This window comes from Indicator indicator, chromosome 22 (genome assembly GCF_027791375.1).
Source record: "Indicator indicator isolate 239-I01 chromosome 22, UM_Iind_1.1, whole genome shotgun sequence".
NCBI classification, from domain to species: Eukaryota; Metazoa; Chordata; class Aves; order Piciformes; family Indicatoridae; genus Indicator; species Indicator indicator.
Genome location: NC_072031.1, coordinates 16,162,458 through 16,188,904, shown reverse-complemented (window position 1 = coordinate 16,188,904; position 26,447 = coordinate 16,162,458). Strand labels below are relative to the sequence as shown.

Here is a 26,447-nt window from a genome sequence, read left to right as displayed (position 1 = left end):
ACAAATGGAAGGTCTTCAAGATAGTGACTGCACCTTCTCAGGGTTGCTTGGGCTACCCTTCATCCTGGTGGATTATTTACCTTCCCAGTCAAATCCATCATCCCCCTGACATTCCCAGCAAACACAAACGGAAATTTGTCTCTGCTGCTGAGCTGTAGGGACAGCAGTGACAAAGCCAGCTCACTTCCCAAGGAGATGCACCACTGGCATCACCACTTCCCACACAGCTCCAGAAAACAGCAATTACAGAATCACAGAATGCTAGGGGTTGGAAGGGACCTCTAGAGATCATTGAGTGCAACCCCACCACCAAAGCAAAGTCACCTAGGGCAGGTCAGACTCCAGAGAAGGAGACTCCACAACCTCTGCTCCAGGGCTCTGTCACCCTCACCACACACAGTGTCTCCTTGTGTTGAGGTGGAACTCCTGGGTTCTAGCTTGTACTCTTTGTTCCTTCTCCTATCACTGGGCACCACCAAACAGCACCTGGCACCTTCATCCTGACCCCCACCCCCCAGCTATTGGTAGACATTGATCAGATCCCTCTCAGCCTTCTCCTCTCCAGACTAAACAGCCCCAGGGCTCTCAGCCTCTCTTCACAGCAGGGATGTTCCAGTCCCTCAGTCATCCTCACAGCTCTCCACTGGACTGTCTCCAGCAGATCCCTGTCTCCCTTCAACTGGGAAGCCCACAGCTGGACACAGTATTCCAGGTGTGGTCTCTCCAGGGCAGAGAATAGTAGGGGGAGAACCTCCCTGGTTCTGCTTGACCTGCTTTAGGACCAAATCCTGCTAGGCTCTGGTCACACCTGACAGAACACAGCTTGTCCCGAGGACAGTAAATACCTTTTGATCAGGGTAGTTGCCCCACTGGGACAGACACCTGCCAGCACCAGGGGCCTCAGTGTCCCAGTGAGTAGAGGGAGATGTGGGATGGGACCACCAGCAAACCTTCTGGGCTCTCCAATTCCTCAGAGGTTTTCCAGGACAGGGCAGAAATAGCAGGAGCAGTTATTTTCTTCCTCCTGCTCCTCTTGGTGCAGTCAAACACACCCTTCTGCCTCATCCCAGACAGAAGAGGCAGGGCAGTAACATCACCTTCCTGTTCAGCCTGCAGGACAACAGCTCCCTTTGGAGCCAGTCATGCCACTAGCTAGCCCAGGTCTAGCAATCACTTTATTTGCTTGGTTTCCAGGCAAGGAAGATGAGGACAATGTGCTCAGCTGTCTGCAGCCCCAAAGGAACTCCACCTTGGGTGACCACCAGAGTCCCAGGGATGTGGAGCTTCCACAGCTTGGGGGAATCAGTGGTTTCCTCCATGTCCACCCCCAGCATCACCAGCCCCTGAGTGACCACAGGGGAGGTACTGGGGGACAGAAGACAGGAAGACACTGAAGGGGAAGGGCAGAGTACCCAAGATTTCTAAGGGTCCAGACCACAGCAGCTCTAAAATACCAACCTTGGTGCTTAAAGCAGCCATGAGCCCAGAGGGTATGCGTATTTTTAATTTAATAAGTAGCCTGGCAGGCACAAACAAGTAGGAAAAGGCAAGAGAGGTCTTCAGCTGCTTCTCCTTACAAACAAGCCTGCAAGGTTCAAAACACATCCCCCCCCCATACTGTTGCCAAAACAGTATTGATTTTATTTCTGTGCATGTTTATTGGAAGAGCAAAGAGTCTGGGGGGAGCAGAGCACCCACCTCCCAGACTCACAGAGTGCTCTGCAGTCCTCAGCACAGCACAGCCAGGGACCTGTTGGAGGTAGGCCAGAGAAAGCCACACACTCCTCTGCCTGCTCCCCAAAAGCAGCTCCTGCCCTGGCCTCATGGCCTGGGAGGCTCTGGCACCAAACCCTGGTCTCTCCCTTGCGCATGTGATCCTTCACTGTGTTGTCCTTTATTTGATGCTAAGAGAATGGGTGCAGCTGCTGTCCACCACTCTGAGGGCTCTACCTGGTGCATCAGTCACTCCTCCAACCCTTTACTCCCTAGCTCAGCAGCACCAGGCACAACTGCATCCCAGTCCCAAACTGAGGCCCTGCAGCTCCTCTCAAAAGCCTCTCAAGAAGTACCATCCTCAGATGTTATCATAACCCTCAGAGGCTTATCTCCAACCCTCAGCAGCAAAGCCCTGGGACCACCTCAGATCAGGCACAGAGAGGGTTTGCTGCGGCTTTTAGCTGCAGCCAAGAAAGAAATTCACACCAGAGCCCCCCCAGGAGAGGAAGGAAAGAGGGAGAAAAGGAGGAAAGGCAAGTTAGGGATTTCACACCTGGAATATGTTTAGGAAGTGTAGTTAAAGCAACTCTTGATCCCCGTTACTAAAGTGATACAGTGGTTTGGGAATCTTGCCTCTCTTGCTTCCACCAGAGAGGAATTTTCCAGGCAAAGAAAAAAGCAGCAGGAGCAAGGTCTGGGAGAGCTGAAGGAGCTGGGATGGATCCTGCCCAGACACTGAAGGAAAGGCAGCTCCAGTGAGGCCATCTCAGCCCTTCAGTCCCATCCACTTGGGGAGAAAACCACTGGGAGAGTGGAGAGGAGGCAGCTGCAGTGCAGGGAAAGCCACAGGGCAGGGAAGGAGGACAGATGGTGAGAAATAAAAGAGAACAAGAGAGAGAAAGAACTCACAGCTCTGAGTCCAGAACTGCTGCACAGCAGAGGAAGGGAGAAGTTCTGTGTGAGGCTGTGAATTAGTAATTCCACTGAAAAGAGAGGGATTTAGAAATAAAAAGAATCAGTGAAAATAGATGGTCTATAGGTTGGGTGTTGGGGTTGGTTTTCCTTGGCTTTACATAGTTTACAAATGCAAAGAAGCCAGGAGGCAGACAGCAGTGGCAGAGCAGAACAAGGCAGCAGGGCGAGGGGGGAAGAGTTAAAGCATCAGAGAGCAGCAGCTGAGCTCTGGGTGCCAGGCACAGAGACAAGGAGAGGAGATGGGGAAATGGGTGCCTGGTGACCAGAGGAGAAAGGATCCCATTTTTCTTCCAACATCCCTACAGATAGAAACCAAACTGCAAGCAAAGGGCTGCAGAAGGCCATTCCCCCCCACCCCAGCTCTGCTGAAGTTGGAGGTGCTGCTGCTGGTTGATACTGATGGAAGAAAAGGAAGAGCTGGGAGAAACAGGAGCAGGACCATGTGCCCAGCAGGAATGGAAGCTCACAGGGCTGAAGGTGCAGTAAGTAGCTCATGGCTTAGCTACAGACTAATGCAATGGACACTGCTGCTCCTCCTGCAGACCTACAGATCTTAGGCTCCTCAGCCTCTAGTTGAGGACACCAGGTGCATGTCTGGGCTTTGCCAGCCCACACCACCAGCACTTCAACACAGGGCTGTGAAAAAGCAGAATCCACTGAAAAGCAGAATTTAAACCCCTAAGCAAAGCCCTCAACCCTCCCTGTAAACTTTGCAGACAGAAAGAGGAGCTGGAAGTTGACCTGTGTTGTTAAATCCCAGCCCAGCCTCATCTCTCTCTTCAAAAAAAGAGTAGATTGTGGCACTTGGGGACATGGTCTAGTGGCCATGAAGGTGCTGGGGAGAAGGTTGCACTTGATGATCCTGGAGGTCTTTTCCAACCTTAACAATTGTTAATGATTTGAAGCCAGGTGTAATCCTGAAGCAGGTAAGAAAAGAGCTCAGTTAGAGCTCCTGTAGCTCCCTTATTGTTCAGACATAATTGCCTAAATGAAATAAAAGGCTTAATTAGCAGTATCACCAAAAGTAAAGGCACAAGTGAACAAACAGGCTGCTGCTGCTGCTGCAGTCAAAAGCAATTAATCTTTCACTTGATAAGAGCAGGCTGGGCTGGATGCAGATGTTTTGAATAGTGCAAATATTTTTTCCCCTACTTATAATAATTAAAACCAATTTTTCTCCCCTCCCCTTTTGAAAAGAAATTCTGCCGAGATGGGTGCTAGGAATAATCATCCCCAAAATCTGCATCACCCCTGGCAGGGGGATTTCAGACAGCAAGTGGAGTGTCCTCACATCCAGCTCTATGCATGCTGAGGACTTCAAGGAAGGGATTTTGTGTCCCGCTCCAGTGAAACAAATGAACTGGGCACCACAAAATCATAGAACCATGGAATGGCTTGGGTTGGGAGGGCCCTCCAAAGGTCATCCTTCTCCCTTCCCCTCTCTGCACTGTGTGGCCTCATGGCCTTCACCTGAAGGGGGCTACAGGAGTCTCCATCCCTGGAGGGCTTTCAGCACTGTGTAGATGTGGTGCTGAGGGTCATGGTTTAGTGGTGAGCTGGCAGTGCTGAGGTAAGGGTTGGACTTAAAGGTCTCTTCCAACCAAAACCATTCTGTGGTTCCCCAAATTGACCTCAGGAGCACTGCAGCTATGGAGCAACCTGGTGTGTGGTAGCATGAGACAAGTCATGGAATGGTTTGGGTTGGAAGGGACCTCCAAAGCTCATCCAGTCCAACCCCTTGCAGTCAGCAGGGACATCCTCAACCAGATCAGGCAACCCTGTCCAGCCTCACCTTGAGTATATCTCCAGGGATGGGGACTCAACCACCTCCCTGGGCAACCTGTTGCAGTGTGCCAGCAGCCTTATAGTAAAGAACCTGTTCCTAACATCCAATCTCAATTTGCCCTTCAGGGGCAGGGCATTTCCCACCCCAGATGCACCTTTGACACCACCACAAACTGCTGTGAACAACTTTCTCCTAACCTGTGTTCCAAACCTCTGCTGAACAACCCCCAAGGAGAATCTGAGGAGATGGCAAACCCCACACCTCACCACCAAGCACCAACATCTCTGCTGGGGACAGACCAAGCATGAGCCCCAGATTCCTAACAGCACCTCCAGACTTCATACTTGGGAAGGAAAAAAATAAATACAAAGGCAACCATACAGGCATCCAAAAAAGCATTTCAGGCCCTTTAGTAGCCCCAGACCTTTCCCTGAGCAGTGTGACCACCTTGTTTGCTTTGGGCAGAAGGGTCGTGCCGTGCTGGAGAAGCCCTCGGCGTGGGTTCCTTGAATGCTAACAAAGCCTTCATTTGAGGTCTGGCTTTTCTTGAAACTGCAAAGCTCAGGGGATTCTCCAGCACCACAGAAGAAAATTATTTTGAGAACCAAGGTTGAAGTCATGCTGCTGAAAAAGCAGGGAAGCTGCTGCTGGGGCCAGCCCCTCAAACACAGAGCGCAGACAGGAGCTGGACTGTGATCCAGCAGCTTCACCTGGCCTCCAGAGGTGTCTGCTCCACTTCAGTGGTAACTGCATGGCACTGACAGCATTCACTCCTCTGACAGAGCTCCTTCCAAGGCCATTACTCATTTCTAAGGCTGTAGCCTTTCATGCCCTGTGTTCTGGGGAGGTACCCAGCAGATCCCACTCCTGGCAGGGTGCCTGCTCACGTTCAGCAGGGCCATGACTTGAGAGCCTTCCAAGGGGGCTCAAGTGAGGGTCTGCTGACACCATAGAATCCCAGCAGGGTGGGGGTTGGAAGGGATCTCTGGGGATCACCCAGTCCAACCTGCCTGCTAAAGCAAGGCACCCACAGCAGCTTGCCCAGGGGCACAATGGACAGAGGGAGTTGGAAGCTCTCCAGAGGAGACTCCACAACCTCTCTGGGCAGCCTGCTCCAGGCCTCCAGCACCCTCACACCAAAGAAGTTTCTCCTCCTGTTCAGATGGAACCTCCTGGGATCCAGTTTTTATCTTTTGCCCCTTGCCAGTGGTAGCAGTGACCACCACTGAGAAGAGCCCAGCCTTATCCTCTTGCCCCCAGCCTTTATCTCTTGCTGAGCATTGCTCAGCTCCCCTCTGGGGCTGCTCTTCTCCAGGCTCTCAGCCCCAGGGCTCTCTCTCAGCCTTTGCTCCTCACAGAGATGCTCCAGGCCCCTAATCACCCTTGTGGCCCTCACATCCCCACAGACCTTCTCTCTGCTTAGATCCAGGGTGACTCCCATCCCTGTAGTTCCCCCACAGCATGTCTTGAACATGGGATAAGACTTCATTATTCTTTTCTGCTGTGGGCTATAACCTGCCTGGTCATACAATGAGGTGCTTAATGAAGTCTTTCAGATCAAAGGCATGGGTCTGCACCTCCTAACAACAGACTTATGGGGGAGTGAAAAGCAAAGAAGGAAAATCACATCCTGGGCTGCATCCAAAGCAGCGTGACCAGCAGATGGAGAGAGGGGATCCCACCCCTCTGCTCTGGGCAGTCCTCACCTGTACTGCTGTGTGCATCTCTGGAGCCCTCAGCACAGGAAGGACAGGGACCTGATGGTGCAGGGTCCAGAGGAGGGGCACAAAAATGATCAGGGGGCTGGAGCAGCTCTGCAGTTCATGTCTCCTGGGAAATTCCTCCTCCTTGGAGGCTGATCCATCTGCACACACTGCTAATCAGGTCACTGTTCAACCCTTCCTCTTTCCCCCTTCTGCCCAAGGTTCCATTTAAAACACAAATAATAATAACAATAATAAACCACCATAAAAATGTCACTGGGCAATGCAAATAAACCCTGACTCCAGCACCACTTGCTGGTGTTTGGTACCAGCTCCTGTAAAATTAACTTTTACAACTTTTATTGGCAACTTCAACCCAGGCTGAAATTATTCTCTGATTAGTGTGCCCATAGATCTCAGGGCAGGCAGTGACCCTCATCCAATTACCTACAGAAACACATCCAGTTCTCACAATTAAAACTGGGAGAACATACTGGGACAGAAATGTCTCCCTCATGGCTTGGGATGGATGATTTGAAACATGGTCACAAGGAAGAAAAAGGGGGAAAGAAAAAAAAAATATAAACCAATCCACCCACTAAAAATCAATCATGCACCAAACTCTACCAGGCAGAGAGGCTGGTGGGAGGAGTGGATTTTTTTGCCTTTTTTTTTGCCCCCCTTTCCCCCTCCCCTTTTTTTTTGTTGTTGTTGGTTGAGTTTCTTTCTAAACACACACCAAAAAAAAACCAAATAAACCCCCCCTCAGCATGCACATTGCTGGCTTTAATTTCCTTGAGTAAACAGAGTGGCAGCCCTGTTGTAGAGGGGAGAGGACTCCTACCTGAAGCTTAGGCTCATTACTGGCTCTATGAAATATGTCTCCAATGTTCAGGCTGGACTGGGCTGGGCTGCTGGATTTCACCATGAATGATTCCAGTGACTCCCATCAAAAAACAAACCCCCTGGGCACACCAAGTGGCTGTGGAGTTCAATTAGCCTGGTCTGCCTCCAACACGAGGTGGCACTGAGCACTGAAAGGAGATTATGCTCACGCTGAGCAGATTGAGCTTAAGCAGCCCCCAAAGCATTAAAAGGGTAGGAGGGTGAGGACTGATTGCAAGTTTACAACTGGAACAGATTGCAGGCAGGTTCCCAGCTGTGCTGGCAGGCTGGCTGGGAGGGAACTGGGTTTTCACTGGGTTTACCTCTCTAAGGTTCCCCACAGACACATAGCTGCAGCTGGAGGAGCTCCTGGTGCAGCAGAAGATGGCTCTGAGAGCACAGAGCCATCAGGAGGATGCCTGCCACGGAAGGATGCCTGGCTGCAGGGTAGATAGGAGCTGCATGGAGCTCAGTGACAACCTGGGGCAGCATGGCTGTGCCCACAGCATGTCCCCAGATTTGTTATGTTGGACTAATTCTTGTCTGGGAGCAATCAGTGACAGCTTGGTGGAACAGCTGCTGGATTATTTGCCCTGACACACTTCCCACCCTGATTTATTTGGGGGCTGACAGACACATTTCTCTCTCCAGCTGCAGATCCCCCTCTGTCCAGTCTGGAGCAGAGCAGCCTGAGAGGGGATCTGATCAGTGCTGATCAATACTTACAGGGTGGGTGTCAGCAGGATGGGACCAGACTTTGTTCAGTGGTGCCCAGGGACAGGACAAGGGGCACAGACTGGAACAACAGAAGTTCCATTTAAAGATGAGGAGGAACTTCTTTCATTTAAGGGTGGCAGAGCCCTGGAGCAGGCTGCCCAGACAGGTGCTGGAGTCTCCATCTCTGGAGAGATTCCAAACCCACCCAGATGTGTTCCTGTGTGACTTTAGCTGAATCTGCCTTGGCAGGGGGATTGGGCTGGAAGATCTCCAGAGGTCCCTTCCAATCCCAACCATTCTGTGAAATGGGGGGTGGGGAAAGGCTCATGCAAGGGTAGAACCCAGTCATGCACAATCAGGAAGCATAAACTGAGCACAAAATCTACAAAAGCCTTTAACCTGTTCATGATTAATTTAAACTATGATTTTAGAATCAGTATCAGAACAGTAACAGAACAGAGAAAACAGAAGGGGTGAAGGCACAATTGGATTTTCAAGATCAACAACTATTTGCAGACTTTAATTCCTTCTGCAAGAGTTGCTAGGGAAAAACAAATAAATAAATTGAAAAGACTGAATAGAAAGAAGGGAACAACCCCTTAAAATAGGAGAAATGCAGACTTGCTCCTGCCAATTGTCTCATGAGCCAAAGCTCAGTCTACAAGCCACAGTCACAAGGCAAAGCTCAGTCTACAAGTCACAGTCACAAGCCAAAGCTCAGCCAACAGATGAAGAGCAAACCAGGACCAATAGTCACAACAAATGGATGGAACTTGCCCAAGGAGGTGGTGGAGTACCCATTCCTGGAGGTGTTCAAAGAACCTGTGGCATTTTGGGACAGGGTTTAGTGGCCATGGTGGTGCTGTGGTGGTGGTTGGACTGGATGATCTGAGAGGCCCTTCCCAACCTTGATGATTCTATGACAGAGCAAAGCTAAAGAGAAGCCAGCAAGCCCCAGATGAAGAAGCACAGCAGAAGGGCACAAGCAGCACAAAATTGTGGCATTCCTTGTGGCCAAACCAATGGCAAAGGAGTGAGAGGAGCAGCATCAGACCATGGAGAAGCATCAGCTGCATCCACCAGCCTGCAGAGCTCTGGAATTCCACAGCAGCAGCTCTGATGTCAACATCAGACAATGGAGGTAGCACTGCTGCTGCCCCGGGGTTTGGAGGCGTGAAGGGAAATGTGAGGGAGCTGAAGAGGGAGGGACTCTGAAAAGAGACGTCAGGAAACCCTCCCAGCCAAAGAATTTGAAAGGACAGGCAGGGAAAGGGGAAGAGAAGTGTGAAAAGATGAGAGGGAGGCAAAGGCCCCGTGATGCCCTCAGGTATTCCATGTGTGGATCCTGCCCCAGCACCCTGCGGCCGCCACGCACAAAGAAGTCCTTCTTCAGGGCAGAGAGAGAACCATGCAGAACATTCACCATAGCTAATTAATTTAGGACCCTCAATTACAAGCAGGATCTTGTGACACTGCTTTATTTGTAGCCTTCTCTCTTCTCTTTCTTTCTGTTTCCCCCCCCTCTAATAAACAACCAGCAGCTAAGAGGCGTGACACCTCCCAGGGCTTCACAAGGGCTCTGCTGCCAGCGCCGCACACCTCGGGGACCTGCCAGCAAGGGTCCTGCCACCAGAACCTTCTCCCTGCCTTCTGAGAGTCCTGCACCCAAATACCTAAAGGGTGGAGGTCGTGAGGATGAGCCCAGGCTACTGTCAGAGGTGCCCAGCCACAGGATAAGGAGCAGCAGGCATAACCTGGAAGCCAGGAGGTTCCACCTGAACAGGAGGAGAAAATTCCTTGGTATGAGGGTGCTGGAGCCCTGGAGCAGGCTGCCCAGAGAAGTTGTGGAGTCTCCTTGTCTGGAGAGCTTCCAAACCCAGCTGGACATTGTGACCCTGGGCAAGCTGCTGTGGGACCCTGCTTTGGCAGAGGCAGTTGGACTGGGTGATCCCCAGAGGACACTTACAATCCTGGCTCCACAGGAGAATTTCATTTCTTAAACCAAAATTTAAAGATAGGAATGGTTGCCTCACTTCAAACTGGTGAGGAAAAGCCCCACACTGCTTTTATCTCCATTTTATCACAGAAGTGGCAATATTTTATCACAAGCTCACTCGCTGTGGAACACCTCCCACTGGTACATGGGCATGGATGCAATGGACTCTCATGGGCAAGCTGCTGAGGGTGGCCTGCTCCAGCATTGGGGTTGGACTGGATGATCTCCAGAGGTCCCTTCCACTCCCCACCCTGCTGAGATTCTGTGTGCTTCTGGGAATCATCACTCCACCAGCTTGCAGCCCACAAACCTCCTCAAGGAGAGCACCAGCAATGGGCTCACTTCCAATATCAAAAGGCAGATGATCTGTTTTCATCTGAAAACGGGACTTGGCTTTCTCCACCTCTACATTGGGGCAGGAGGTGTCCAGCATTACAGCTCAAAAGAGAAACAAAAACCAAAACACCCCCCCCCCCAAAAAAAACCCAAACCAGCAGAAAAATCAGCAATGTTCTGCTTTTTTAGAGGGAAACAAACAAACAAGCTGTTGTTGGTACAGCACAACCTGGACAGACTCAGCTGCAGCAGCCACATCACACAGCACAGCCCTGGCACACGCTGACAAAAAGTGACACAACACAGAGCTGCCTCAGGATGTGTCCCTGGGGAGCTGGGGACCCTCACAGCAGACCCAAACTCACCAAAGGCAAAGGCTATGGAATCTTGATAACCTTTGGGGGTGAAGCCCTTTGGGACAAAGCCCAATGGCTGGCTCCTCCTCCCCCTGCAAATGAGAAGAAACCTGGCAGCCCCCCATCAAAGCAGCCCCTCTGTGGGCGCACTCCACCACATGCCTAGTAGGAATAATGTGGGCATTCTTCTACCCACCTCAACCCTCCTACCAGATAGCCCAGGGCACTGTCCTGCCCCAGAAACTGCACCATTTGAGTTCCAAGGAACAAAGGACATTCTTTCAGCCAGCAGACTGGAAAGAAACATTTCAAGCCAAGAGTTTTACCCCTCAGCATTCAAACCATGGGGGGACTCCAGGGAGCAGCCTGTCAGAAAGAGCAAGGATCAGCCACATTTGCTACCAGAGAGCAATGCTCATGGTTTAACAGCCAGCAGACCACAAACAGGCTCTGACCAATTCACCTTTGCAGCCTGGGAGCTGTACTGAGCACTCCTGGGCAAGGTGCAGCCATCACTTGTCCCCAGAAGCCCCCTGTGACCCAGAAGCCAAGGGACTTGGCTAGTGTGCTGCAGTCCCTGCAAAGCCTCCCCCTCCCAAGCACAGCACCACAGCCTCACCTTACAGCATGCACAGAAACCTCTGTCAGGAGATTTCCACCTCGTACCTCACTCTCAGTCCACAAACTCAAGCCAAGAAGCCTCCAAAGAAACTTGGAACAAAGCTATTTGCACAAGCCCTCGGTTTGGCATCACCAAAGAAGCCAATGGAAGCCTTGTTTGCCCCCAGAGGAAGGGTTTGAGGTGCTCCAGTACTATGGGGAGGCACTAGATGGCACTCCTGGAGACAGCCTCAGCATAGAACTCTTAGGGTTGGAAGGGACCTCAAGGATCATCCAGTCCCAACCCCCCTGCCATGGGCAGGAACACCTCACACTACAGCAGGTTGCTCAGAGCCACATCCAGCCTGGCCTTCAAACCTTCAGGGATGAGGCTTCCACCACCTCCCTGGGCAACCTGTGCCAGTGTCTCACCACCCTCATGGGGAACAACTTCTTCCTAACATCCAAATTGAACTTCCCCATTTCTAGTTTTGCTCCATCCACCCCAGTCCCATCACAACCTGACACTAGGGATGAGGAGACTGAGAGCATCCCTACAGAAAAGGACTTGGGGGTGCTGCTGGGGGAGAAGCTGCACATGAGCCAGCAGGGTGAGCTTGCAGCACAGAAGGCCAATGGCAGCAGTGTGGCCAGAGATGGAGAGAGAGGATCCTGCACCTCTGCCCTGCTCTGGGGAGACCTCACCTGCAGTCCTGTGTCCAGCTCTGCAGCCCTCAGCACAGGAAGGACATGGACCTGATGGAGCAGGGCCAGAGGAAGGCAAGGAAAATGCTCAGGGGTCTGGAGCAGCTCTGCTACAAGGACAGGCTGAGGGAGCTGGGGGTGTGCAGCCTGGACAAGAGAAGGCTCCAGGGAGACCTCAGAGCAGCCTGCCAGGACCTGAAGGGGCTACAGGAAGGCTGCAGAGGGACTGTTCCCAAAGGCCTGCAGGGACAGCACCAGGGGCAATGGTTTGAAATGAGAGCAGAGCAGATTGAGATTGGATGTGAGGAACAAGTTCTGCAGCAGGAGGCTGCTGGAACACTGCAACAGGTTGCCCAGGGAGGGAGCTGAGGCCCCATGCCTGGAGCTCTTCAAGGTGAGGCTGGAGAAGGCTCTGAGCAACCTGCTCTAGTGGAGGATGTCCCTGCTGCCTGCAGGGGTTGGATTGGATGAGCTTTGGAGGTCCCTTCCAACCCAAACCTTTCTCTATGAGAACCAAGTGAGAAGCTGTCAACATCAGCTGCAGATTAGGTCTTTGGGGTCAAAGGCAGCAGTTTTGTTAACAGCAGAAGAAATAAACTTCAAGCCATCATTTCCCCCAGCAGGGTAAAAAAATGCTGCCTAGGTTTGTTTGGTGGCCTCCAATCCTATACTCCAGCAGCAGCTTCTGATGGTAAAGGAGAAATTCCACAAGTTTACAGCTGCTTTACCTCTAAATACAACTTCTGGAGGAAAAAAGGGGGGGGGGGGGAGGGCAGAACTGAGCCATTCATCCCAGAGGGCTGCTAAACCCCAGCTCTGGTGCACACAAACACAGTGCTCATAAAGCCAGCATGTTGTGGAGCCTCCTTAAACCCAACATGGAAATGCCTATTAAGGGTCCATGGGGGTTCATTTTTCCCAGTGTGAAAAGTCCTGCAGGAGAGGTCAGGGCGGGCTACTGTGCAGGGCTTTGCATGCAGCACAGCCAAGGGAACAGCAGGCTGTGGAGAACACTTCCAGTGGGATCTAAAAAGGAGATGGAATGAAGGTCTGCATGAAAGGACACCTTGGTCATGGATATGTCAGGCACTCCTGGGTTTGTCAGCACACACAGTGGCTCCTTTGCCACCCTGTGCTCTACCAGCCTGAAGCCACTGGAGGGGATGTGACAGAAGGTAGCAAAAGGTGCAGGACACCAGGCAGCACGCAGGACAAGTTAGAGGAACACAAAACCTAATGCTCCCCATGAAGATCTGGGTAAATAACTGAAGGCAGCAATAAATGAAGTGACTCCACCCAGCCTGGGCCATCAGCTCCAGCCTGGCATCAGAGCAGCACCGCAGCAGCACTGCCAAAGCCCATGTCTGGGACAAAGATGCAAGCTAAGGTCAGCATCAACAGACTCCATGGAGCAGGAGGTGGAGGAACCCAGGCTGAGCTGTTGGCAGGCACCAACACAGCCCAAGGGCAGCACTGCTCCTCCTGACCCCACTGCCCCCCCCCAGGACCACAGGATCCAACCTCCCAAGCCACAGAGAGCGACCACAGGGTCCCTAAAGGGAGCAGCAAGGCAGCCAACACCCTGAGTTTAAACCATCTTGGTTATTTCCACATCTCCACTGTTGTTTGAGTCCTGGTTTACTGCAGTGCTCTGCTCTCACTGCTCCTCACCCCCCTAAATATGAAACACATCCCAAACTCCCGTCCCTCATCCTCACTGCCTGCAGCATCACTTCCCAACTTCTCCCTGTGCCCCCCACAACAGACAGCCCTTTGTTCTTCCACAGAGGAGAGGGTGTAACCTATCCTAACCCAAAGGGAAGGATTTCTTCAGTGCACAGTCTCAAGTGAACTCAAGTGCTGGAGAAAGAGTCATTCCTGAGTGCTCTCCTGCAAACCCCCAGTCCAAACAGCTCCTGGTTAGGTGACATATAGGATTTCGTAGCAGAGGAAACATTAGAAATCCAGGAGAAGTCAGGAACATCCTAGCTGGTAAATTAAAGCCATACCACTCTGGATGGAGCAGGAAGCCTTCTGAAAGCCTGCTCTGCTGCCCAAAGAAAGTGCTCTCAGAGGCAGAGGCTGAAAGGTCCCAGGCTTGGCATCAGCTCCTCAGAGATTTGTGAAAGGCAAAGCCCAGAAAGTGAAATCTGGACTCATCTTTGGCAGACAGAGGAGACAAGCAGGAAGTGAAATAAATACCTGCTCCTGAGCTTCAGCTTCTCCTTGAGCCCTTCCAGCCTTGCAGGGTGCCACTCCTGAGCCCCCTGGGCTGGGTTACTCTTTGGTTACTCTAGCTAGGAAGAAGAGTAAGACCCAGTGATGCATTCAGGCTGAGGATAGAAAGACATTCAGCAGGATAAAGCTGTGGATGAAGTCCTCAAAGGCACCCAAGCAGCTAAATGCCACTTGCAGAAGAGTTTTGTGTTTCAGAAGCGACAAAAAAAAGACAACAAAACCTCTTATGTACTGATCACACAATTCCAGATGGGTTTGGGTGGGAAGGGACCCTTAAAAGGTCACCCAGTCAGCAGGGACATCCCCAGCTGGACCCCAAACAACCTGAGTTGGGATGGTTCCAGGGATGGCACATCTCCCACCTCTCTGGGCAACCTGGGCCAGGATTTCACCACCCACAGGGTAAAAAAAAATTCTTCCTTTTCTCCAGTCTGAATCTCCCTCTTTCAGTATCAACCATCACTCCTTGTCCTGCCACAACAGGCCCTGATAAAAACTCTGTCCCCAGCTTTCAGCACTGCAAGGCCACCAGAAGGTCTCCTTGGAGCCTTCTCCAGGCTGAGCAACCTCAACTCTCTCAGCTTCCACCCTGCCAGCATTGCTGTGGCCTCCTCTGGTCCTGCTCCACCAGGTCCCTGTCTGTGCTGTGCTGAGGGCTCCAGAGCTGCCCCAGCACTGCAGGGGTCTCAGCAGAGTACAGCAGAGGGGCAGAATCCCCTCCCTGCCCCTGCTGCCCACCCTGCTGGGGATCAGCCCAGGACAGGCTGGGGCTGGGCTGGCAGTGCTCAGTGCCAGCTCCTGTCCAGCTGTTCAAGTCCTTCTCCACAGGGCTGCTCTAAACCCAACAGAATGCAAGGCTCCAGCACTGAAGCAGCAACCCAGGCAGGTTTGCTAACCACCACTGGCCCTCCCAGTCCCCTGAGGTGGTCACCCAGCCCTCCTCTGCTGGTGGCACAGGCAGCTCACACGTGTGGCTGCTGCATATTTGGCAGGGAAAGCTGCCAAGGGCAGCGAGGGAAAAAGCTCTGCTAGGTCCTGCTCTGGGTTAGGAAAATGCCCAGCAGGAACAGCCAGATGAAAACTGCACACAAACTAATAGCAACCAGCAAACCCTCTGCAGAGGCAGAAGGTCTTCAGGGACTAAAACTGCTTTTAAAGGGCTGCTTCTGGTGCTGTTGGTACAAACTCCTCAAGGAAGCTATCAGTGACCTTCCCAGACCATGGGGAATCCAGAGCCATAGCTTAAAGAATTAAAAGAGTACCCCTTGGAAACTTGGTGTCTGCAAGTGTCTGACAAAGACAAGGAGCAGACTGCTGGAAATGCTCAGCACCTCTGACAAGCAGCATCCCAAATGCATTTGGCCAAGGAATGATCAGCTCCCCAGCCCCTCACAGCTGCCTCTTGCCCTGCCAGCCCACCACATGGGGACCACTAGCAGAAGGCAAACACACCTGGCAGGTGAGCATCCCTCTAGGAGTCCCAGGAGCAAAGTGAGGCACCCTGGCATGGAGAAGGGCCAGCTGCATCCCCTTGGAGGGCCTGAGGTCTTGATCCTGCCCTGGGGCCCTCTTTGGCAATTTCTGCAGAACCTTCCTACAGAGTTGTGGATTGCTCCAAAGAAGAGCAAGAGAGCTGGGGAAGGGTCTGGAGAACAGGGCTAGGGAGGAGCAGCTGAGGGAGCTAGGGGAGACCTTCTGCTCTCCACAACTCCCTGGAAGGAGGCTGGAGCCAGAGAATAAGGAAGATGACAAGATAAAATGGCCTCAAGTTCCCCCAGGGGAGGTTTAGGTTGGACATGAGGAACAATTTCTTCCCCCAAAGAGTTGTCAAGGCCTGGCCCGGGCTGCCCAGGGCAGTGGTGGAGTCCCCAGCCCTGGAGGGGTTTCAGAGCTGTGGAGATGTGGTGCTGAGGGCCATGGTTTGGTGGTGCCCTGGCAGTGCTGGGGTAAGGCTTGGACTTGATCTTGAAGGTCTTTTCCACCCCTAATGACTCCATGATTTTATGATTCCATGATTCCCAAGCAGCCTCTGGCAGAACCAAGGTCAGCACAAGAACTGCTGGAGGAAGAAGTTTTCACCCAAGGTGAGCACTCAGGAGCTGGGCTGCAGGATGTGTAAAGATGCCTTCATCCGGACTTCAAGCTCCAGAAGCCAGCTGGTCCCTCTGCAATAAACTCAGGAGTTCAACCAGGACAGACGAGTTTGACCAGCTTGGAGCAAGCCACCCTTTGATGACTACCTGCCACATTATCCTTTCACTTCTTTTGGCAGAGAAAAGAGGTTCCTGCCCTTTCTTTGGCTCCTCTTGTCTCCTGTCAATCCCTTGTGCACTCAAGACAGTTCAGGTTCAATGTTCAAAGAGAGGAACAGGCTGGGAAATGTCCCTCAGCTCCTGTTCACCAACAGAACCAGTGAGCAAGGACAAAGGGAGCCAGGGCCACTGGTTTGAGAGATGAGGATCTGCTCCTTGCTTCCTGCTCATGGGGCTTCTCCTGTAGCTGCTGGAAATGTTTTTTGAGGTGAACATCTTCCTTCTGAGGACAGCTGAGGGAGCTGGGGCTCTGGAGCTTGGAGCAGAGCCTGAGGGCTGCCCTCATTGCTGGGGATAAAGATGTGCAGGGCTGGAGCCAGGCTCTGCTCAGGGATGTGCAAGGACAGCACAAGGACAGAAGAAGGCACTGAGGAGAGAACAGAAACCTTCTCCTTGCTTGTCCTCCAGAGCTTTAGCTGAGCAGCTGCTGAGAAGCCCTAACAGAGCCCATGGCTGTGGGCAAGGGCAGACACCCACCTTGAGCTGGGCTTATTCAACCACTACACTGACTGCAGAGCCTGGCCAGCTTCTGTTACATCCCAGTGGATCCACCACAACAGTTGGAAACTCAATATTGTCCCAGCCTAACTGGACAGGATCCAGCTCAACTCTGTCAAATGGCCTGAGGAATGCTACAGCAATCAAACCCCTTTTAGGCATGAAGATGGCCAGGCTGAAAGGGAAGAGGAAGACCGTGAGCCTTGAAAAAGACAGATAAGATTCATGAAGTCATGACTCTGAGTCAGAGAGATGACATTTTCTCATACAAATATTTCCATCATGCCTGCAAGGGGAACAGGTCACAGGCCCTACACCTCCATGCAAACTGCTCAAGAGCTGAAAGCTTCCAGTGAGCACCTGGAGCAGTCAACACTTCCACTCTGGAATGTGGTCTGACAGCAAGGGCATGAAAAAGTCTCAGGTCTTTGTCTGCAGCTCTTATGAGACAGATTAGGAAAACTGGCTACAAATTTGCTTACCTAGAATCCCCACAGGGCTGAAATGCAGATGGGAACACTCCTGAGAACAGAAGCCAGGGTCCTGCATCTGAGTCTTCCCTCTCTGCTCTGCCCTAGGGAGGCCACAGCTGGAGCACTGGGTCCAGTTCTGGGCTCCCCAGTTCAATACAGACAGGAAACTGCTGGAGAGAGTCCAGTGGAGGATGCAAAGATGTTGAGGGGTCTGGAGGATCTCTGTGAGGAGCAAAGGCTGAGAGAGAGCCCTGGGGCTGGGAGCCTGCAGAAGAGCAGCCCCAGAGGGGAGCTGAGCAATGCTGGTGGGGGGCAAGAGGCTGGGGCCAGACTCTGCTCAGTGGTGCCCAGGGACAGGACAAGGGGCAAGGGACACAAACTGGAACCCAGGAGGTTCCATCTGAGCAGGAGGAGAAACCTCTGGAGGTCCCTTCCAACCCAAACCATTCTCTGATTCTACACACAGAAGGGCAACTTGAACTGCTTGCAAACATTCCCCTTGCCACAATGCTACCAGAAGCAGACAAAGCTCAGTGATTGTACTGATCTGTGAGCTTTCTAGGGTTGAAAGAGCTAACCCACACCAAGTTCTCCTCTTAGCTTTTGTGTAGAATCCATACCAAGAGAGATAAGCAAATTGTATTACATTAGACATAATTAGAGAAGCTCCTAATTAGACATCACAAGCTGGAGGCAGCCTAGTGAGTGCTGTGCTTTCCAGAGCAGCAATTCCTGAAGTGAACAGTAAATCAGCTTTTGCTTGCCACTGATTTGAAACTTTAACCTATAAATTAAATTAATAAGAGACAAAGGCTTCTTTTGTGCATTTGCAAGCCTGTAGGATTTTACAAATAATAGGACTGGAAAGTGATTTATATTCCAAGATTAAAGGTCAGTTTGGCACACACGACTTTGGAGCAAAACACCACAGAGACTTTGCTATTAACTCATTCATGCACAGTGCTGCTGCTGTGTTCCCAGGATCCCAGCACGCTGCTGCTTGGAAGGGACCTCTGGGGAACTCCCAGTCCAACCCCCCTGCTCAAGCAGGGCACCCACAGCAGCTTGCCCAGGACCACAATGGCCAGGGGTGGTTGGAAGCTCTCCAGAACAGGAGACTCCACAACCTCTCTGGGCAGCCTGCTCCAGGGCTCCAGCACCCTCACACCAAAGAAGTTTCTCCTCCTGTTCAGATGGAACCTCCTGGGTTCCAGTTTGCGCCCCTTGCCCCTTGTCCTGTCCCTGGGCACCACTGAGCAGAGTCTGGCTCCAGCCTCTTGCCCCCCCAGCCTTTATCTCTTGCTGAGCATTGCTCAGCTCCCTTCTGGGGCTGTTCTTCTGCAGGCTCTCAGCCCCAGGGCTCTCTCTCAGCCTTTGCTCCTCACAGAGCTGCTCCAGGCTCCTCAGCAGCTTTGTAGCCTCTGCTGGACTCTCTCCAGCAGTTCCCTGTCTCTCTTGAACCAGCAAGCCCAGAACTGGACCCAGTAATTCTGTGCATAAAGCAAGAGGTATAACAGACTTGCTACCTGGAAAGGCTGCAAAGCTTTTACATTTTCTTCTACCATCATCCCCTCTGGCTTCTCTCTTCCAAAGAGCACTGAAATTTCTCACCTACTTCTCTTTGTAGATTCCTGAAAACACACCATTAAGGAGCTCATAATCCACACTTTCAGTAAAGATGGGAAGTACTGCCTCTGTTGTCTCCACAGCTGACAAACCTCCTGGCTCCTGAACGTTTCAGGAGCAGCAGCTTATTCCCCACAGCCCCCTGGCAGGCAGAGGGAAGGACAGGCACCACCATGCCTGGTGGGCACCTTCTCCAGTGGCCAGGATAAAAGCCAGGGAGAGAGTCAGAGCCTGGAGAGCCGGTGAAGTGGCTGTGAAGTGGGTTGTAAGAATTAACTTGGTTAGGATTGAAAGAAAACCCAAAGGGGTGGAGGGGAAAGGAACAGCAAAGAGGAGCACATTGAGGAGGAGTGCTGAGGGTCCTGGGTGGTCTGCAAGGGAGTCTGAAACAGTGGGAGAGTGTAAGATACAGATGAAATCCAATCGGTGTACAGGAAGCTTTCACCAGGCTTAAAACAAATCCTTAAGAAAAACAGAAAAGAATCCAGGAAGAGGAATTGTGTTACTGCTGAAAACCCTACTGGCATCTTCCCAATGCACTTCCAGCCCTGACTGACACTGCTGCTGCTGGCAGCGGGGAGGGCTCATTGCTTCCTCTGCCTCACAAACCTCAAGGGGCTCCTAGCAGAAAACTCCCTGGGGGGAAGCATTTCCCCCAAACGCTTCCCAGTTTAATTCTGTTTGGATCTAATATTGCTGGGAAGGGGGGGAAAGCTGGGAGGAGTGACCCAAGTGGCAGGTGGCACTCACCTGCTTGGTGACACCAAAGGGACAGAGGTTGCTCAGCTGAGTGGTGACTGCCTGGCTATGGATAGCTTTGGTGGAGAAACACAAAGAAAAGCAGCTCCTGGACTTCACTGAGGACCCACAGAAGCTTTTCAGATCATCCAGTCCAACCATTCTCCTGCTCTGCCAAGTCTGGTTCTAAACCATGTCCCTCAGCACCATGTCTCTATGGCTTTGAAACCCCTCCAGGGCTGGGGACTCCACCACTGCCCTGGGCAGCCTGGGCCAGTGTTGGAGAACCCTTTCAATGAAGAAGTTTCTTCTCATGTCCAATCTAAACCTCCCCTGGTGCTACTTGGGGCCATTTCCTCCTGTCCTATCACTTGTTCCTTGGGAGAAGAGACCAAGTCCCACTTGGCTCCAACCTCCTTTCAGGGAGTTGTAGAGAGCCAGAAGGTCTCCCCTCAGCCTCCTCTTTTCCAGGCTGAACACCCCCAGCTCCCTCAGCTGCTCTTCCCCACCCTGTTCTCCAGACCCTTCCCCAGCTTGGCTGCCCATGCTGGAATTCTGGGATTAAACTATTCTTAGAACTCTAACAGAGCTGAGCTCAGAGTTGGGAATAACAAACACCTCTGGCAAATTGCAGTCAAAGATATCTTGCCTCCCATGCCAAGCACCTGGGATTCATCTGAAGCCTGTCTCACATGGAGACCTTCTTGCAGCAGCCTGATACAAACTCCAGACACACCATAAGCAGCTTTTGATGTCCTGCTGACGTTTATCTGCCAATATTATTGCTTCATGCCCTTACCTTCTGATGGATCTTGTTAGTTAATGGGTCCCAGGCAAGGTGAGGAATCTTCCAGCACCAGCACTGACATCATGCAAAGCACCAGAGACCAGCAGCAAGCAAGCAGCTAATGCCCAGCTCCAAGCTCAGGCCGAGCAGCCCGGTGAGCCCTGTGAACGCTGACAAACTGCTCTGCCAATCATGCCTCTCAGAAGGTCATTTCTCCAAAATCAAATGGAAAAAAAAGACCCAAACCAAGGAAAAGAGCTGAACACAAGCCTGCTCTTCCCTTTGGTATCCGTCACTTCAAACTCCAGGAGCAGTTTGCTCTCCCAGCAGGAGATGCAAACAATCTGCACCTGATGGAGCAGGCAAAACCTTGTCTCCTGGCAGAGGGTTGCTCATCTGTGGGCTTTGGCTTCTGTGTGGCAAGATGTGAGGAGAGAACCACACAGCCACAGAGGGGTCAGGCTTGGAAGGGACCTCTGAAGATCACTGAGACCAAGCCCTGTGCAGGTTCACCTAGAGAAGGTGACACAGGAATACGTCCAGGTGGGTTTGGAATGTCTCCAGAGATGGAGACTGCAGCACCTCTCTGGGCAGCCTGCCCCAGGGCCCCAGCACCCCCAAAATTAAAGAAGCTGAGGGGTGTGACTGTGAAGATCCGCACTCTTGCACACCTCATAGAATCACAGACCTGTTTAAGACCTCTAAGATCATCCAGTCCAGCCCCCAACCCAACACTGCCATGGCTGTTAAACCAAGCCCTGAAGTTCCACGGCCACAGGTTTCTGGAACACCTCATGTGATGGTGACTCCACCACCTCCCTGGGCAGCCTGTGCCAATGCCTGACAATATTTGGAACATTTTTGCTTCCAGCAATGGAAACTGTTGGAATAAAGCCCACCCTGAGCCATCAGGAACTGTGAAAGCAGGACATGTGCTGATTTATCAAACTGACTTCCCAGGTGTCCTTTACTTCTTCTTTCACAACAGGTTGGAAAGGCAGATGAAAACTCTAACAAGGTCTCATACAGCAAAGAGAAAGGAGAAAAGACATCAAGAGGCAGTTAAAGAGCAGTTGGAGCTTCCTTCTCACCCTTATCAGCACAGCTATCAGTCAGCAAGCCTCTAATTAGCTACAAAAGACATTGTGCTCCTCAGAGCTTCCCCAGGAACAGGATTGCTGCTGTAGGCCAGGAGCTGGAGCCCTGACTGACAGTCTCTCTTTAAGAAGAGCAGTCACAGAGTAATTAGTGACAATTTGTAGGAATCAGAAGTGACCTCTGTGGCTGTGTGTAAAGAACAAAGCTGTGCTCAGCTGCACTGACATCTTCAGAACTCCAATGGGCCCTGGGGATTCACTGAGGGCTGGGTCAGCAAGGTCCTTCAAGCTTCCCTGCTTTGTGGCAACCAAGCCCTCCCTGAGCACCCACGGACAAGACCACAGCAGGGAAGCAAATCTTGAATCTTCCTTCCAACACTGACAAGGTTTTTGTTGCTTTGGAGGCAGGTTTTCATTTTCCTTTCCTTTTATCCAGCTGCATCATCTGTGTGCCAGTAGTGAGGCTGCCTCCTCAACCTGGCTTTCTGCAGCAAGGGATGCAAACCACTGAGAAACCCTTGGAGAAAAGGCTCCCATAGAACCCCAGCATGGTGGGAGCTGCAAGGGACCTCTGGGGATCACCCAGTCCAACCCCTGCCAAAGCAGGGCACCCACAGCAGCTTGCCCAGGGGCACAATGGCCAGGGGGGGTTGGAAGCTCTCCAGACCAGGAGACTCCACAACCTCTCTGGACAGCCTGCTCCAGCCTCCAGCACCCTCACACCAAAGAAGTTTCTCCTCCTGTTCAGATGGAACCTCCTGGGTGCCAGTCTGTGCCCCTTGCCCCTTGGCCTGTCCCTGGGTACCATTGAGCAGAGTCTGGCCCCAGCCTCTTGCCCCTCACAGGTCCTTTATCCCTTGCTGAGCATTGCTCAGATCCCACTCTGGGGCTGCTCTTCTCCAGGCTCAACAGCCCCAGGGCTCTCAGCCTTTGCTCCTCATAGAGATGCTCAAAACACCCCTTTCAAAACAGCAGTTCAAGAAATTGTCTTACAATTAAAAACTATAAATCCAAGTTGTTCAGCACCAAGCAGAAAGGCCAAAACAGCTTCTTGCATGGTCCATGCCAGGGCTCACACCTCTGCTGAGCTTCACCCTTCCACTGAGGACAGGCCACCAGGACAGGAGGGCCCTCTGGATGTGTGTAGCAACTCCTGTGCAGTTTTTGCAAAGCTGGCAGAGGAGGAGGACGCCCAGCAGGACTCTCCCCTGCACACTCTCCTGCCCAAGCAGCTGCCTCAGCAGCTGTTCCTAGCAGTTGGTGGCTGAATTTTACAAGATCTCTGTCTGTAATTAAAAAGAAACAATACTTTGGCAGTCATGATTAAAATGCATCACTGGATGGCAGCCCTCAGGGCTGGAGCACCTCCCTGACAAAGACAGGCTGAGAGAGTTGAGGCTGTTCAGCCTGGAGAAGAGAAGGCTCCAGGGAGACCTATCAGATGTCTGCCAGTACCTGAAAGGGGCTACAGGAGAGCTGGAGAGGGACTTTTGATAAGGGCCTGTGTTGATAGGACAAGGGGGAATGGTTTGAAACTAGAGCAGGAGAGATTTAGATTGAACATTAAGAAGAAATTCTTTAGATTGGACATTAGGAAGAAGTTCTTTGCTGTGAGGGTGAGACATTGGAACAGGCTGCCCAGACAAGTTGTGGTCTCCTCATCCCTGGAAGTGTTTAAGGTGAGGAGGTTTTGAGCAACCATGGCAGGGGAGGCTGGAATTAGATGATCCTGAAGGTCTCTTCCAACCCAAGCCATTCTATGTCTAAAACTTCTGCAGTGGCACAGAGGGAGACCCTCTGGATGTGACCGTGTAGGACTCTTCCCATCTCTGAACCACTAAAGTATCTGCTTAACTGCTCTGCCAAGACCACCACCAGCAGCCAAGCTCACAGCTGCATTTGGACTGGCTGTGGATCACAAATACTCATCTGTGCCACTCAAACCTGCCCCAAGCCAAGGCATCTGCTCACGAGGTGCCCTGCAGTGTAGGCACAAGGGGCAGAGGGCTGCAGGCTTGGTGGGGAGAGCCAGAACCCTGGGTCTTGCAGAAGAGGATTTTCTCCATTTGGAGCCCATTAAGACACTGTGCTCGTGCCAGGCAAGCAGCAGACCCAGCACTAGCAAAGCTTGGGCCAGATAAAGCTTGGCACAAGAGGCAGTGGTAGGAGGCCCCTGGGGAACAAATCTCTGCTCCTCCATGGCATGCACGGCTCACAAGAGCTGGGACCCACCAGCAGTGCTCAGAAAGCTCCTGCAGCCCATGCCTGGGCGACATCCTGCTCCCAAAAAGGCACAAAACCTTCCCCAGCAGACTTCTGCCCTGCTGTACATGGCAGCCTGGCTAGGCAGGGACCTGCCACACTCTGCAGATGAAGGAAGAGCTCTGGAGGAGGCAGGGACAGGCAGGCTTCAGCCACACCTCCCTGCTCACACAAGAAGGGAACTTGGGATGCCACTGGAGGCTGTGAGGTCTGTGCCATCAGCTCCACTGGAAGCAGAACTCCAGCTCCAGCCTGCAAACCACCACAGGCAGATTTGCACACCATTGTGTACACAGCAGATCAGTGCCTCGTAATCCTGATGACAAACACATCTCCAGCCCAGAAGCATCTCTCCACATTAACTGCATCACAAACAGGTTCCACTGAGCAAAAAAAAAAAAAAAAAAATAAAAAACAAACAAAAAAAAAACCCACCACCTTTTACTGGCACTTCTAACAAGGGGAAAAAGTCATCCAACCACAGCCACCAGGGAAATGCTGGCAAGCCCAAAACAGAAGCCCAGAACATGTCAGACCTCAAGACCTCCCCTGCCAGTTCCCACTCAGAGAGCTCCATTTTCTCATGCTAATATGGACACCACTGCATGTGAAGCTCCTGGCCACCATGGGCGTGAGGAGCCCCAACCTGCACACACCCCCCTGGTGCCAACCTCCCCTGGGGCCTCTGGCCATGTTAGCACAGCAACTAATGCAGGAGTTGGTTAAACTCCCTGTTCATGGTGTCCTGCCAAGATGGGATTAGAGTCTGGGACTCCTGGCACCCAGAGCCATGATTAATCCACTGAGTGGTTCTACCCCCACCCCTCACCCCAGTCCCCAGATAGTTTCCATGTGCCAGGCTGTGGATGGTGGTGCAGCAAAGCCTTCCCATCTCCATCAGCATCTGCCTTTCCCTTCCACACTTAATGGAGCCCATCTACTCCCTCAGGGATCGGAGCAGAGTTAGGCTGGTTGGAAAATACCTTCCCTGTGCAAACCATGAGTTCTGCCATTCCCCTCTCCAAATTACACAGCCCCCTAAAAACAGAGCCTCTTCAGTTGAGGAACAAGAGCTCCATAAAGGCTGGGATTAAGACCTTGCACATTAGAAAGAGTTAAAAAAAAAAAAAACCTGCTCTGTTTAATTAGCCAAGCCATAACAACATTTGAGTGTTCCAGACAGGGCTCCTGACAAAAGTGGAAATGTTATTTTCCACCAGCAGAGCTGCTGCTGCTTCTACTACAAATAAATAGTCCAGGAGGTGCTCACCAGGCAAGAGATGGAGGCCATGTGTCTGCAGTAACTCTCTTGGCAGAGCAGCCCATGTAGATTTTGGACTGCAGCTCAGGGCTGGAACAGGGGAGCTGGGGTGGCCAACATACATCACAGCAGACTCTGCTTGGCCCCAGGCCAGCCATGAGCTGGTCCAATACCCAGTCTGATCATCCTAACTGCCAGCAGATTCCCAGCTCCCTCCTTCCCTCCTGGAAGTATCTTCACCTTCTTCTTCCTCCCTCTGGCTGTCTGAAATGAACAGGTGAATTGCAGTCCTTTGCTGCTAGACAAAGTTTGGCCTCTTTCATTTTTCCTTTTATTGAAGCTTCTTTTGTGTGGATTAAAATAATTGATATTGATAACGTGATCTGCACACCCCCCAGCCCCTGCTCCAAATTAATTTGCCCAGGCTGAGGATCCCACATTATGGATATGACTGGAATGGTCTTAATTAGCCTTCTGGGCTACAGAACTGATCCTGGTTTTGATTTGAAAGAGTTGGGCTTATGCAGGCTGTCTGTTGTGGGTTGAGGTCACCAGCAGAGCCAGGCAGGGGGCTGCTGGGGGGCTGGTTTTGAGCTGGGTTTCCTCAGCCTGGCTCCTGGCAGCACGTGGTGCTGAGCCCTTGCAGGGCTGGGTGAAAACCAAAGACAATTTTCTGTGGTTGCCTTTGTGTTTGGATTGAGAGTGACAGCATTGAAGGGGCTTTGCATCTAGAGTTCTGCTCAGAACAAAAGAGGACATGGATGGTCCAACAAGAGCTCACCCAGCAGCAGCCCTCCATACAAGGTCACCCTCCCATTCAGGGGGGCAAATCCCATTAAGAGCAACAAAAAAAGGGGAGCGTTAAAGCTAAAAAGGCAAAATGCAGCTCTCTGGACCCGCAAACTTCCATCTCAAAATGTGCAACCAGTTAACTCCATCACAGAAGTGAAAAATAAAGGTGTCAGCACCTGGGAAATTGATAGATTTTCTGCCTGTTTTGGGAAGAGGAATCCCAGTCCTGGAACAGGAGTGGTAATGTGGTCCCCAGCACTCAAAGGCAGCTCTCCTGGTGCAGGGCTGCAGGAGCATCCCTGTCCCCACAGCTCAGCAGGCCTGGCCCATCAAAAGTAATCAAATATCCCAGCAGGGTGGGGGCTGGAAAGGACCTCTGGGGATCACCCAGTCCAACCCCATCACTAAAGCAGGGCACCCTCAGCAGCTTGCCCAGGGGCACAATGGCCAGGGGGGGTTGGAAGCTCTCAAAAACAAGGAGACTCCACAACCTCTCTGGGCAGCCTGCTCCAGGCCTCCAGCACCCTCACAACAAAGAAGTTTCTCCTTAAGCTCAAGTGAAACCTCCTGTGCTCTAGAAAAGACCTC

General features: G+C 52.0%; 1 protein-coding gene across 1 annotated transcript in view; it reads right to left on the bottom strand.

Moving 5' to 3' along the window:
* The window catches only part of LMF1 (lipase maturation factor 1), a 187,339-nt gene that overhangs the window by 86,188 nt on the left and 74,704 nt on the right, over nucleotides 1–26,447 (bottom strand). The window lies entirely within an intron of this gene.